General features: G+C 40.8%; 1 long non-coding RNA gene across 2 annotated transcripts; it reads right to left on the bottom strand.

The window, feature by feature from the left end:
- Window positions 1-446: 446 nt before the first annotated feature.
- Window positions 447-13,510, bottom strand: LOC135558185 (uncharacterized). Of its 2 annotated transcripts, none has more exons than XR_010458319.1 (3): window positions 13,407-13,510; window positions 11,919-11,980; window positions 447-514 (listed from the first exon to the last, which is right to left on the bottom strand). It is a non-coding gene; the product is annotated as an uncharacterized LOC135558185 (long non-coding RNA). The 2 variants fall into 2 exon arrangements; XR_010458320.1 differs by lacking the exon at window positions 447-514 and adding an exon at window positions 9,034-9,129.
- Between the last annotated feature and the right edge of the window lie 1,647 nt (window positions 13,511-15,157).

The following is a 15,157-nucleotide window of genomic DNA, read 5'->3' as shown; positions in this document are numbered from 1 at the left end:
TCCATTTACTTCATTCCAGCCATTATGAGAAGTCCTCCCATCAGCAGCCTCCTGTGGTACACACACACACACACACACACACACACACACACACACACACACACACACATGAGAGAGAGAGAGCAGTTTCTGACTGAATTGCATATTAGGATCATGTCATAACAATTAAGCATTTCACTGTGAGCCAGTGTAGCTATTTAAAGCTACAGCAAGAAGCCCTCAGATGAGGGTCATGTTCTTAGTAGAAACAAAGAAGTTCCCAAAGGACCACAAACACTATGAACAAACTAATGCCTTATGCATAAATGCACACAAGTACATGCAGGGAGCAAGTTGATGCGAGAGAGAGTGAAAAATACAGAGCGAGACAGAAAGAAGATTGAGAAAAAGAGAGAGAGGAGGGAGGAGAGAAGTAAGACGGGCAGGCTATTATTGGGGGAACTCACCAGAAGTACTATAGTCTCTGGATGGAGAGGGCTCGGACACAGCACAACAGTCCTCATACGATCGACATCTACAATACACACATACACAGAGGAAAAGGTTATTCCAATCACCAGCATCTAGAATACTGACTAAGAGAAGGCTTTTGTGCAAACAGTATAGTCTTCCAACATCCCTACCAAAACACATGAACAAATGGCAGTTCTCATAAGCACAGTACAAGAGAAAAATACCAAGTGGCCCAGTAAAATAGACACGTCAAGCAGATGAAAACTGCTCTGCGGTCTAAGATTAATATTGAGTAAACTATTGAGGGTACACTGAGTTTAGTTCCACGTCCATTCATTTCAGTTTGTCTTGAGTCCCTGAGCTGAAATTGGATCGCTATCTGAACCCCCTGCAGATCAATTGTCAGCATCTGTATAGAGGAAATCTGATGATGAATTGTTCTCTGTGACTTGACTACTGTGTGTGCGACACACACACACACACATACACATACCCTCGCCCAGATACAAAAAGTTTTCTACGTCAAATATTGGAACTTTTAGGTAGCTATTTATTTATTTATTTTGTATATTTTTTTTGAAAGTTAACAATTAATCATACTTAGTACAAATTATTATTATAGTATAATATGTTTGATACAGTGTGATGTTTTTTTGATGGGGTGGGGCTGATTGTGTCAGGCAGAGATGTGATTTGGCAGTTCCAGTCTTCAGATCTGCCCTGCACAGAGAACAGCAGTGTCTGATGTTTTTCAAGAGCGTACAGCAGCTTCAGTTTTAAACATGGAGGAGAGATTATTTATGGAATCATTACAGATTTCAGAGAAATGTTCATCATCCAATGAGCTGCACAGAATGTTAAATCCTCTGGCTAAATAGACAGCAAACCACTTCCATGACAAATCCTCCTCAACATTTAAAATGCTCCCTCTCCTATTGTCAGTATTTTGTACTGTATTTCAACACCAGCCGTACTAGAAGGGTGAGAGCTAATTTACCAGCTTTCAGCATTAAAGTGATACTTCAGGATTTTGGCAATGAGACCTTTTATTTACTTCCCCAGATTCAGATTAATTTATAATTCACTGTATCACAATTCCGGTGTGTCAGAAGTTTACATACACTTAAGTTGACTGTGCCTTTAAACAGCTTGGAAAATTCCCGAAAATGATATCATGGCTTCAGAAACTCTGGTAGGCTAATTGAAATCATTTGAGTCAATTGGAGGTGAACCTGTGGATGTATTTGAAGGCCTAACTTCAAACTCAGTGCCTCTTTGCTTGACATCATGGGAAAATCAAAATAAATCAGCCAAGACCTCAGGAAAAAAAAGGTAGATCTTCACAAGTCTGGTTCATCCTTGGGAGAAATTTCCAAACATCTGAAGGTACCATGTTTATCTGTACAAGCAATAGTACGCAAGTTTAAACACCATGTGACCACGCAGCCGTCATAATGCTCAGGAAGGAGAGGCGTTCTGTCTCCTAGAGATGAACGTACTTTGGTGTGAAAAATGCAAATCAATCCCAGAATAACAGCAAAGGACCTGGTGAATATGTTGGAGGAAACAGGTACAAAAGTATCTATATCCACAGTAAAACAAGACTTATATCAATATAACCTAAAAGGCCGCTCAGCAAGGAAGAAGCCAATGCTCCAAAACTGCCACAAAAAAGCCAGACTACGGTTTGCAACTGCACATGGGGACTAAGATCGTACTTTTTGGAGAAATGTCCTCTGGTCTGATGAAACAAAAATAGAACTGTTTTGGCCACAATGACCACCGTTATGTTTGGAGTAAAAAGGGGGAGGCTTGCAAGCCGAAAAACACCATCCCAACGTGAAGCACGGGGGTGGCAGCATGTCATGTTGTGGGGGTGGCAGCATGTCATGTTGTGGGGGTGCTTTGCTGCAGGAGGGACTGGTGCACTTCACAAAATAGATGGCGTCATGAGGTAGGAAAATTATGTGGATATATTGAAGCAACATCTCAAGACATCAGTCGGGAAGTTAAAGCTTGGTCGCAAATGGGTCTTCCAAATGGACAATGCCCCCAAGCACACTTCCAAAGTTGTGCCAAAATAGCTTAAGGACAACAACGTCAAGGTATTGGAGTGGCCATCACAATGCCCTGACCTCAATCATATAGACCATTTGTGGGCAGAACTGAAAAAGCGTGTGCGACATAGGAGGCCTACAAACCTGACTCAGTTACACCAGCTCTGTCAGGAGGAATGGGCCAAAATTCACCCAACTCATTGTGGGAAGCTTGTGGAAGGCTACCCGAAATGTTTCACGTTAAACAATTTATAGGCAATGCTACCAAATACTAATTGAGTGTATGTAAACTTCTGACCCACTGGGAATGTTATGAAAGAAATAAAAGCTGAAATAAATCATTCTCTCTACTATTATTCGGACATTTCACATTCTTAAAATAAAGTGGTGATCCTAACTGACCTAAGACAGGGCATTTTTAATCGGATTAAATGTCAGGAATTGTTAAAAACTGAGTTTAAATGTATTTGGCTAAGGTGTATGTAAACTTTAGACTTCAACTGTATACTGTATCTAAGAAAGTAATAATAAGTGTATGTTGTGTAGTAAGCTTTTAGTAGCCCATGTGCCTCACCCTAATCATTTGGTCTATTTTCAGTATTGTAAACATATCGTTCGTGGCCATACGTGTCAAATTAAAAGCTTCTTTAACACATCAAATAGTGTTATATGATGTGTATCTTTTTTGACATGCAAAGACCCAAACGGCGTTCCATGTGCCTCACCCTAATAATTCTATTTTCACCTCTTAATTTGGCCTACTGTTTTAACTTGGTAGTGTACATGTAGCCTATAACCTGTTTTAGAGAAATGTAATCATTGAGCTTTCCTTGTCTGTTTATATGCCCCTTTTATTTATCCTACGGTTCTGACTTGGTGTACAGGGAGAACACTGTAAAAATGGCCCATGTTCTGAATTCTGTCACTGTACATTTCAAAAGTGCTGCTGTTGGGACAGCTTTATGTAGGCCCTAACAGTTTGTGGGCACCGTTTGTCACCGTTATACTGCAATTAATGTATTGTTTAGTCTTGTGTAGTGGCTTTACTGGCATGCATCCCACATTTTGTTTTTTTCCCCACTAAGATTTACATGCTAAAATCACCACTGCACTAGTGCAATGACGAAGTTTATAGGTATCTGCTCGCATTCTAGCAGATACTCTTAACTTCCTTCATACTGGTATGGTAGAAAAATTACAAGATTATGTTATAATACTGTTTATGCATCAAATAAGGTTTGATGAGTACTCTCATCTGTGTCTGTGGGACTGAGGTTGGGCTTGGGCTTGGGCCTTGGCGACTGGGCCTTAGCGCTAGCAATTGATTTATGACGCCTTGGTGATAAAACCGACAGCCTGCATTCCATAGAATGAGTTGGTGTTTGTATACTGTGACATACCAGGGAGGAGATGTCTCTGGTGTGGGCGGCTGATAGGAGGAACCTTGTCTTAGGGGCCAAACCCTCGTTTCTATACCATTTGAACAGTCCTCACAGTAAATGGTATCTGGCTCTTTCTCACATACAAATAATTACCTTTATGATTCATACCAACTTTTCCAGACATCTGTTGTTTGTCACGTATTCAGGAGTATGTGCCTTAACTAAGAAATACTGTGGCTTGGTTCTGCTCGTTGAGTTCTCACATCACATTTCAGAGTGTGGAATCCACCCGCTTCATTGCAATAATGAATCGATATTTAATAAAGATGAAAAGAAATGACAAAGTCTCGCTCCTTTGAATCAGAAATATTCCATGGCACTGGACACAGAGACATAAAAATTGTATCCACTAGTTCTTCTGACTCTGGGGAAGTAGATAAAGGACATCATTGTCAAATCCCGAAGTGTAACCAGAGACTCTGGGTTCGCGCCCAGGCTCTGTCGCAGCCGGCCGCGACTGGGAGGTCCGTGGGGCGACGCACAATTGGCCTAGCGTCGTCCGGGTTAGGCCCGGTAGGGATAACATTGTCTCGTCGCGCACCAGCGACTCCTGTGGCTGTGCCGGGCTCAGTGCACGCTAATCAAGGTCGCCAGGTGCACCGTGTTTCCTCCGACATATTGGTGCGGCTGGCTTCCTGGTTGGATGCGCGCTGTGTTAAGAAGCAGTGTGGCTTGGTTGGGTTGTGTTTCGGAGGACGTTTCGACCTTCGTCTCTCCCGAGCCCGTACGGGAGTTGTAGCGATGAGACAAGATAGTAACTACTAATAATTGGATACCACGAAATTGGGGAGAAAAAGAAAAATCCAGAAGTATCCTTTGAAGGCCATCCATTACACAAGTCATTAGCAGCACATCGCTAGGGGCCCGAGTTCGATTGAAGAACGTATGCCTTTCTTACGCACTTTTCAGTAATCGGTATTCACACTTACCTTATTAAGGTGTGTAACAGGCTTTGCAGGCGTGGTTCCCTTACGCGCTGAATAAATGTAATTTTACATTTACATTTACATTTAAGTCATTTAGCAGACGCTCTTATCCAGAGCGACTTACAAATTGGTGAATTCACCTTCTGACATCCAGTGGAACAGCCACTTTACAATAGTGCATCTAAATCATTAAGGGGGGGGGGGGGGGGGGGTGAGAAGGATTGGCTCAGTCGGTAGAGCATGGCGCTTGCAACGCCAAGCGTCGTGGGTTCGATTCCCGCTGGGGCCACCCATATGTAAAAGTAGTGGCCCCAGCCGACTTGTAAGTCGCTTTGGACAAAAGCGTCTGCTAAATGGGATATATTATTATTATTACTTATCCTATCCTAGGTATTCCTTGAAGAGGTGGGGTTTCAGGTGTCTCCGGAAGGTGGTGATTGACTCCGCTGTCCTGGCGTCGTGAGGGAGTTTGTTCCACCATTGGGGGGCCAGAGCAGCGAACAGTTTTGACTGGGCTGTTTTGACTGGGCTGATTTTAACTGCTGAAAAGTCTCCCACTTGCTGGCAAAGGTTTTTTCACGACATTTTCATTCAACAGGGTTTTCAGTACATTTATGTTAAGCCATCCCTTTAAATATGGTGTACATTAATTTTGTTGACAGACTAGAATGCATTAAGAGAATAGGTTCAGAAAATAGGGATCAATGAAAGAAAGCCATCTAAATAAATACATATTCGTCTCCGGTTCGACACCAACTGGTAGATTTAAAAATATTCAGATCTTGTAGATTATTTGTGCAAATTTTAAGGTTAGGAAAGTATGTATGAATCATAAAAAAATGCTGGTTTGGAGAGACTTTAGCAATGAAATATATTGATGAATAAAAAATACAGTGGTTCAGTGGTTTGAGTCATTCTGAAAATTGCATTCAGTTCTTTAACCCTTGGTAGTGTTGGAAGATTAGTGCATATAGAATTAAAATAGGGAGAATAGTGTACAATAGTAGGCTATACTCACCTCTATTGCCTATGCTAACCATGGAACTGTGTGATGACACAGCTAAGTATTGCGCCGTGCTTTGGGTTCAAACTGTACAGCTTGGTCTGCACTCTGCTCCATAACAATTGAATTAGCCTACATGCAGTGGCGATTTTAGCATGTTTTTATTTATTTAATTTTATTTAACCAGGTAGGCTAGTTGAGAACAGGTTCTCATTTGCAACTGCGACCTGGCCAAGATAAAGCAAAGCAGTTCGACACATACAACAACACAGAGTTACACATGGAAAAAACAAACATACAATCAATAATACAGTACAAACATCTATATACAGCATGTGCAAATGAGGTAGGATAAGGGAGGTAAGGCAATAAATAGGCCATAGTGGCGAAGTAATTACAATATAGCAATTAAACACTGGAATGGTAGAATGTGCAGAAGATGTACAGTGGGGCACAAATGTATTTAGTCAGTCACCAATTGTGCAAGTTCTCCCACTTAAAAATATGAGAGAGGCCTGTAATTTTCATCATAGGTACACTTCAACTATGACAGACAAAATGAGAAAAAAATCCAGAAAATCACATTGTAGGATTTTTTATGAAACAATTTGCAAATTATGGTGGAAAATGAGTATTTGGTCACCTACAAACAAGCAAGATTTCTGGCTCTCACAGACCTGTAACTTCTTCTTTAAGATGCTCCTCTGTCCTCCACTCCTTACCTGTATTAATGGCACCTGTTTGAACTTGTTATCAGTACAAAAGACACCTGCCCACAACCTCAAACAGTCACACTCCAAACTCCACTATGGCCAAGACCAAAGATCTGTCAAAGGACACCAGAAACAAAATTGTAGACCTGCACCAGGCTGGGAAGACTGAATCTGCAATAGGTAAGCAGCTTGGTTTGAAGAAATCGACTGTGGGAGCAATTATTAGGAAATGGAAGACATACAAGACCACTTATAATCTCCCTCGATCTGGGGCTCCACGCAAGATCTCACCCCGTGGGGTCAAAATGATCACAAGAACGGTGAGCAAAAATCCCAGAACCACACGGGGGACCTAGTGAATGACCTGCAGAGAGCTAGGACCAAAGTAACAAAGCCTTACCATCAGTAACACACTACGCCGCCAGGGACTCAAATTCTGCAGTGCCAGACGTGTCCCCCTGCTTAAGCCAGTACATGTCCAGGCCCGTCTGAAGTTTGCTAGAGAGCATTTGGATGATCCAGAAGAAGATTGGGAGAATGTCATATGGTCAGATGAAACCAAAATATAACTTTTTGGTAAAAACTCAACTCGTCGTGTTTGGAGGACAAAGAATGCTGAGTTGCATCCAAAGAACACCATACCTACTGTGAAGCATGGGGGTGAAAACATCATGCTTTGGGGCTGTTTTTCTGCAAAGGGACCAGGACGACTGATCCGTGTAAAGGAAAGAATGAATGGGGCCATGTATCGTGAGATTTTGAGTGAAAACCTCTTTCCATCAGCAAGGGCATTGAAGATGAAACGTGGCTGGGTCTTTTAGCATGACAATGATCCCAAACACACCGCCCGGGCAACGAAGGAGTGGCTTCGGTAAGAAGCATTTCAAGATCCTGGAGTGGCCTAGCCAGTCTCCAGATCTCAACCCATAGAAAATCTTTGGAGGGAGTTGAAAGTCTGTGTTGCCCAGCAACAGCCCCAAAACATCACTGCTCTAGAGGAGATCTGCATGAAGGAATGGGCCAAAATACCAGCAACATTGTGTGAAAAACTTGTGAAGACTTACAGAAAACGTTTGACCTCTGTCATTGCCAACAAAGGGTATATACCAAAGTATTGAGATAGACTTTTGTTATTGACCAAATACTTATTTTCCACCATAATTTGCAAATAAATTCATTAAAAATCCTACAATGTGATTTTCTGTATTTTTTCCCCTCATTTTGTCTGTCATAGTTGAAGTGTACCTATGATGAAAATTACAGGCCTCTCTCATATTTTTAAGTGGGAGAACTTGCACAATTGGTGGCTGACTAAATACCTTTTTGCCCCACAGTATGTGAAAGTAGAGATACTGGGGTGCAAAGGAGCAAGATAAATAAATACAGTATGGGGATGAGGTAGATTGGATGGGCTAATTTACAGATGAGTTACGTGCAGGTGCAGAGATCTGTGAGCTGCTCTGACAGCTGGTGTTTAAAGCTAGTGAGGGAGGTAAGAGTCTCCAGCTTTAGTGATTTTTGCAGTTGGTTCTTTCTAGTCATTGGCAGCAGAGAACTGGAATGAGAGGCGGCCAAAGGAAGAATTGGCTTTGGGGGTGACCAGTGAGATATATCTGCTGGAGCACGTGGGGCAAAAAAAAAACTAAAATGTGGGATACATGCCAGCAAAGCCACTACACAACACAACACTAAACTATACATTAATTGCACTATAATGGTGACAAATGGTACCCACAAACTGTTAGGGCCTACATAAAGTTGTCCCAACAGCAGAGTCCCAACACCTTACCACTGCTACACCTGGCTATTAGCGGAGCCTTATCTGGCAGGGCTACAGTTCATTCAACCTCATTTACTGCCTTTAAAAAACATAGCTGACATAGCTGACTTGCTTAAATAAATGTGGTTTCTACTGACAAATGAGATGTACAAGCTACTGCATAAGGGGACGACAAGCAGGTAAGAGGCCATCCGTAATTTCGATGAAGACATTAATGAGCGAGCTAGGACGGACGTAGTCTATTTAACTATTTGTTCAGCACTTTTGAAATGTACAGCAACATAATTCAGAACATGGGCTGTTCTTACAGTGTTCTCCCTGTACACCAAGTCAGAACCATAGGATAAATAAAAGGGGCATATACTGTAAGACAATGAAAGCGCTTACAATATTTGATGATTACATTTCTCAAAAACAGGTTATAGGCTACATGTGCACCACCTAGTCATAACAGTAGGAGAAATTAAGAGGTGAAAATTTACCAAAATATTAGGGTGAGGCACATTGGCTAATTACAGCTTACTACACAACATACACTTAGTATTACTTTCTTTGCTACAGTGTGCATATCTCCCTGGCATATTACATCATTTATGCATCAGCATACAAGACATTTTTGGACTCACCTTGTTGTGCTGTGCTCACTTGAACAGGAAGGTGTCGCGGCGGTCCTTCGTGGGCAAATTTTGTCATCAAACTTTGGCATCAAAGTCTGGCATTCTCTGGATTTATGGTGCTTTCAAGACAACTGGGAACTCGAGAGAGAAAAAAGTTGAATCATGATGATGTTAGTGATCTTCAGGTTGTAGCTCTAAAAAGAAGCCTGAGTTGCAAATTTACAATTCCGAGTTGGATGAAAGTTCAAAAAGTATTTTCCCAGTCGTAGCTAATTTCCAGAGTTCTCAGTTGTCTTGAACCCGAATTTGGAGTTCCGAGTTAACAGTTGTTTTGAGCACGGCACAAATGATGATTAATTGACAGCATGGCCAATGCTGAATGTTTATAATTTTAAACTAGGAAAAGAGACCCTTAATCTTAGACTTGGGACTACACAGCCACTGAATAGCAGGTTAGTGGTTGTTTTGCAATGCTTGCAGTTAGCCACTGATTCCTTCCAAACCACTCATTGTTGAATTTGCAATTTCCAACTTATTGTGTAATATTTATGTCCAATGTCCGATGAGCACCGATTTTATCTATAATTTCTCTTCATTATTTCTCTTCATATGATTAGGATTAAAAAGGATTTGCCAGTAGATTGTTCACTTGATTCATGATGATGACTGCTAGCTAAGATTTTGAAAGTATGACGTTGACATGATCAGACCAATCAAAGTACTGTAGATATGTGATTTGATGTCATTTTATCTGTGGCCAATGACCTTCTTGGATGGGCACTTAATGTAACTATGGCAGCACCCAAGGGGCTTGATTTTGTTTTAGCTCAACCCTTAGACTTGGTAGTGATGGAGTCCCCATGAGTGACAGAACACTGCGCAGTATTTTTGCTGGCTTGCCCCACCATCACAGAAAGCACTGAGCTAGGCTGAAACACCTGCATTTTGAAGCTGTCTTACTCAAGAAAACAAAAGAGACCATGTTTGTATGCGGCTTTATTAACTCAATGAAATATAAATATTTACATGGTTTACAAACTAACATACGTATTAATGCCAAAATAACATGCAAAACAGGAAAGCCCAAACAAAACAAATGTATATATATATATATATATATATATATATATATATATATATAAAACTCAGCAAAAAAAAGAAATGTCCCTTTTTCAGGACCCTATCTTTCAAAGATAATTCGTAAAAATCCAAATAACTAACACCCCCCCCCCTCCAAAAAAAAAATGAAATTCTACAAATGTAGGGCTCTAAATAGGCTCTGGATCACCACTGCCTATGTCTTTTTTTTTTCTAAAACAGATCTAAAACAAGTGTAATTTATATTTACAATTCCCTTATCCAAACTAATTACTCATTTATCTAGCTCCTTTCAATAGTTCTTATCAAGTTGTGAATTACAGTGCATGGAGAATACTGTTATTTCTATCAAAATAAATTAAGGAGATGTTTTTTCCACTTGGAACCAGTAGGTTCTTTCGACCTTATTCATGGTTTACTCTTGGGTAAAAGTGGTGGAATTATGAGGGAATTAAGTCAAGGTCAGATTACAGCGTAATTATAAACACACCTCCACCACACCTTAATTTCTTAGATCTCCACCAGAACTAATAGCAGCTCAAGAGCATGCTATTCCCATGATTAAGTTCACGTTCAGAATACGCAAAGAGAGAAAAGTGCATAAAAATGGAATGACGTTCCATTTACACTCGTGTCAGATGGGCATAGAGCTGAGCCAGCAGTCTCTTAATAGTGCACTATAATTCCACACAGTCTGCCTGCACTATACTCTATTTCAGTAGATCTGTGTGTGCACTTTTTTTACAGAGGCAATGCAATCCAAATCTCCCAGTCAATGCAGTAAAGATCTCCTTTCTCTACCACCATAACTTCAACTCCTACTGATGTATCACCACTGTAATGCATTTCTAAAAGCATAGTGGCCAGCTTAGTGGCCAACATGTCTTTATAATTTCAAAGACTTGGTCTGAAGACTAATGCTTAGCCCATTAGTTCAATGATTTAGATCGAAATCAAAGATCTTCAATGAGGTGATTTCTCAACCCAGTGGATACTGTGTGGGATTTGATGATTGGATTGGGAAAAGTTACAGCTTATTCTTTCTTTCCCCTCGCCTCTTCGACAGCATCCTATATGAATGACAGCCAAAATCAATCAGTCATAGGCCGGTATTAACTCATTAGAACTTTTCCAATCTGGTGATCTCGCTGTATTCATCCACATCCAGGGACCACTTTCTTTAATCAAACACAACCCGGTCTTTAAACAAGCCAGAGGGAATCAATAGACTGCACTCTTTAAGTTCACAAACAGTTCAATCAGCAGCATACCACCCTGCATCCCACCGCTGGCTTGCTTCTGAAGCTAAGCAGCGTTGGTCCTGGTCAGTCTCTGGATGGGAGACCAGATACTGCTGGAGGTGCTGTTGGAGGGCCAGTAGGAGACACACTTTCCTCTGGTCTAAAAAAAAATATCCCAATTCTTAAGGCAGTGATTGGGGACATTCCCCTGTGTAGGGTGCTGTCTTTCAGATGGGATGTTGAATGGGTGTCCTGATTCTCTGTGGTCACTGAAGATCCCATGACACTTATAGTAAGAGTAGGGGTGTTAACCCTGGTCTCCTGGCTAAATTCCCAGTCTGGCCTTCATACCATCATAGTCACCTAATCATCCCCAGCTTACAATTGGCTCATTCATCTCCTCTCCCCTGTAACTATTCCCCAGGTCGTTGCTGTAAATGGGAATGTGTTCTCAGTCAACTTACCTGGTTAAATGAAGATGTGTTGTAAAATATGAATCTCTTAACAATAAATATAATGTATGCTACAATTAAATGTTGTCTGTGTCCAGGTAATTTTGTTACCCATGTGTGTACACAGTATACTTACATTAAATGGCCTATGGGGTAGCCTCCTTCAAAATACCAGCAGTAGTTCTTGGAAGCTGTGCACTGTCAATGACAAGAAGAAAACTAGTCATTGATTTATATTTGCTGGTATGAGATCAGAGGGCAAGTCAGAGGGAAAATTAAGTGTTCGGCATTTAAGTAGGAAACTTGTCAACCATGTGAATAACTTGTAGTTTTATTTCTCTGTGATGTGCCATATGTGACCACCAAACAGGACTTGGTTGGCTTTTCATTAACACAAGTGATACAAAAATCACTTACTGTAAGCAAAGTTTATATTTGATGAACCAAACTTCTATTTCATGCAATGCTCTATGTTCAGAGGCCAACTCAAGATGATTGTGAACCGGTGACTGCAAAGTCCAGACCAGACCAGAACCCACTATGCACACATACAGTTCAATGCCACCTCTGTCAGACTAGGCCCAGCACCTAATGTATAACAAGCCTCTAAAATGAGATACTAGCGAAAAATATTCTGTGGGCTCTCGCTACTATCTGCCCTCACTAGACATAATCACACTATTCCCCAGTGTTATTTTCTATGGCTCTGGCTTCTATGATGATGAGACATCCATTTTTGTTTGATGTCCATCCATCACCATGTAAGGTATGTGTGAGCTGTGAGGTGAGCCGGCTAGCCTTGGCCTTTATTGGTTGGGAGTAATTGTGAGAAACACTCCAGCCGAGATCTGCCAGGTGGATGTTTGTGTCCACGGTCAATTGCAGCATGTCCCTTCCATTTACACTCATGGCAAGGGGACAAAGCAGCCCCTGAGCAGGACTGGAGTCTGCTTTTGGTCATCAGCAGAGGAGCTGGGCTCACGAACAATACCACAAAGAGCTGTTTGTCACTGCTTCAGTTCTGTCACAATTAACAACGATTAGAAGAGGAAGAAATGCCTGTGTGTATGTGTGCGTACAAATGAGTGAACTGTAGGTGTGTGTGAGTGCATGTGTCTGTTTGTATGTGCAGTCAGCTTTGTAAAATGGTATTGTGTGATCTATTTATTGGATGTTATTGGATGGAACCAAATGGTCTAGAGGCAAGACAGGGACAAACTAATTGTGGTACATATGATATGATCCAGGCTGATGTAAATATGAGTCCAGTAAGACTTCAATGAATGGTGAGTTTTTCTAAATATTGTTTCATTTCAAGAATATAGATTTTAATACATTATGTACAGAATATAATTCAATATACCACGGATTTATGTGACCTTACATAATTGCCTAGCGTTCATAGGCCTAAATAGTTATCAATAGCCCACAACTTCTGCAGCAGCAGGGCGCATTGTTTTGTTGACTTTCAATAAACCCCAAGGCTATAATATTTCAGAGAACAACGAGACAGTTCTGAAGAACGTCATACCCAGGCCTAAACCTTTTAACGGAAACAAAAAGAGGACAACAATTATTCACTTTAACATTGAATTGAATTTCTGACTAAAATTATCAGACTCACCTCATCCACTAACCAAAACATAAGTATGATTCCACACAGAACTGGCATCATTCACGAAATGTCAACTTCGCTCGTGCTGTGCTCACTTGAACAGGAAGGAGTCACGGCGGTCCTTCGTGGGCAAATTTTGTCATCAAACTTTGTCATCAAAGTCTGGCATTCTCTGGATTTATGGTGCTTTCAAGACAACTGGGGACTCGAGAAAAAAAAAGTTGAATCATGATGTCTGTGATCTTCAGGTTGTAGCTCTAAAAAGAAGCCTGAGTTGCAAATTTACAATTCCGAGTTGGATGAAAGTTCAAAAAGTATTTTCCCAGTCGTAGCTAATTTCCAGAGTTCTCAGTTGTCGTGAACTCACTAAAGTCCGATTTTGTAGTTCCAGGTTAACAGTTGTTTTGAGCACGGCACAAATGATGATTAATTGACAGCATGGCCAATGCTGAATGTTTATAATTTTAAACTAGGAAAAGAGACCCTTAATCTTAGACTTGGGACTACACAGCCACTCCACTGAATAGCAGGTTAATGGTTGTTTTGCAATGCTTGCAGTTAGCCACTGATTCCTTCCAAACCACTCATTGTTGAATTTGCAATTTCCAACTTGTTGTGTAATATTTATGTCCAATGTCCGATGAGCACCGATTTTATCTATAATTTCTCTTCATTATTTCTCTTCATATGATTAGGATTAAAAAGGATTTGCCAGTAGATTGTTGACTTGATTCATGATGATGACTGCTAGCTCAGATTTTGAAAGTATGATGTTGACATGATCAGACCAATCAAAGTACTGTAGATATGTGATTTGATTTAATTTTATCTGTGGCCAATGACTTCAAAACAGAAGTATGATTCCACACAGAACTGGCATCATTCACGAAATGTCAACTTCCCTCACGGACAGTAGCCTCCACCTAAATACCGTTATAGTCAAAAAATTAATCAGACATGTTTAGAAATCATTTGTCGCCACATAGTGCGTTTGGTGAACCACTGGCCATGACTTCGATGTTTGGTCGACTGTTGGTGCCATTGGTCAATACGGTTTCAGTCCATCAAGAAATCGGAGTTTATCTCTTCTTCACAGTTGAGTTTGTCATTGTCTTTTGCATTAATTGTATCGAACGTAGCCTATTCTTTTCACACGCATACAGATGATAAGGCGACACGCCCCCACAGTAACTCTCGGAACACTGCAATCAAGGACGCAGAAGCACTGCTTGAAAGCAATCGCAAACCATTGAACATTTTTAGCTTTTTTTTAACCCAGGACAGGCTGAGTCCACACTGTCACACTTCAGTGTTACAACATTTAGATCACACAAATCATATGCAGTACAGGCAATGCAATATAGGTTTTGTCATTTGTAAAAGTAATGAGTAATTCATAAATGCATTTATTTTTCACTTAATGATCTTATTGGTGTGGATTTACCCTGTTTCAGGAGTAACCCAGTGTTCTCTCTGATCACCATCAGCTCTACTCTGTGAGGCTATCAACAGAAGCAGATGGTACAGGCAGGAGCAACACTTACCAGTCCATCGACTGGTAACCATAGCCTGCAGATCAGACCAGTATTATGACCCTGGGCCAGGGTGCAACAGCTACCTGTTTGCTTGCGAAAAAAAAGTATATATATATATATATATATATTTCTCGTGCAGGATTCTGCAATGCTTATTATTGATGGTTGCCTGCTTCTTTCATCGAGAATGTAACGGCAGAATCAAACAGGAAGATGATCAATCAA

Source organism: Oncorhynchus masou, chromosome 17, assembly GCF_036934945.1.
Source record: "Oncorhynchus masou masou isolate Uvic2021 chromosome 17, UVic_Omas_1.1, whole genome shotgun sequence".
NCBI lineage: Eukaryota > Metazoa > Chordata > Actinopteri > Salmoniformes > Salmonidae > Oncorhynchus > Oncorhynchus masou.
Note: the sequence above shows the minus strand (reverse complement) of the source record. Positions and strands in the feature narration are given on the sequence as shown.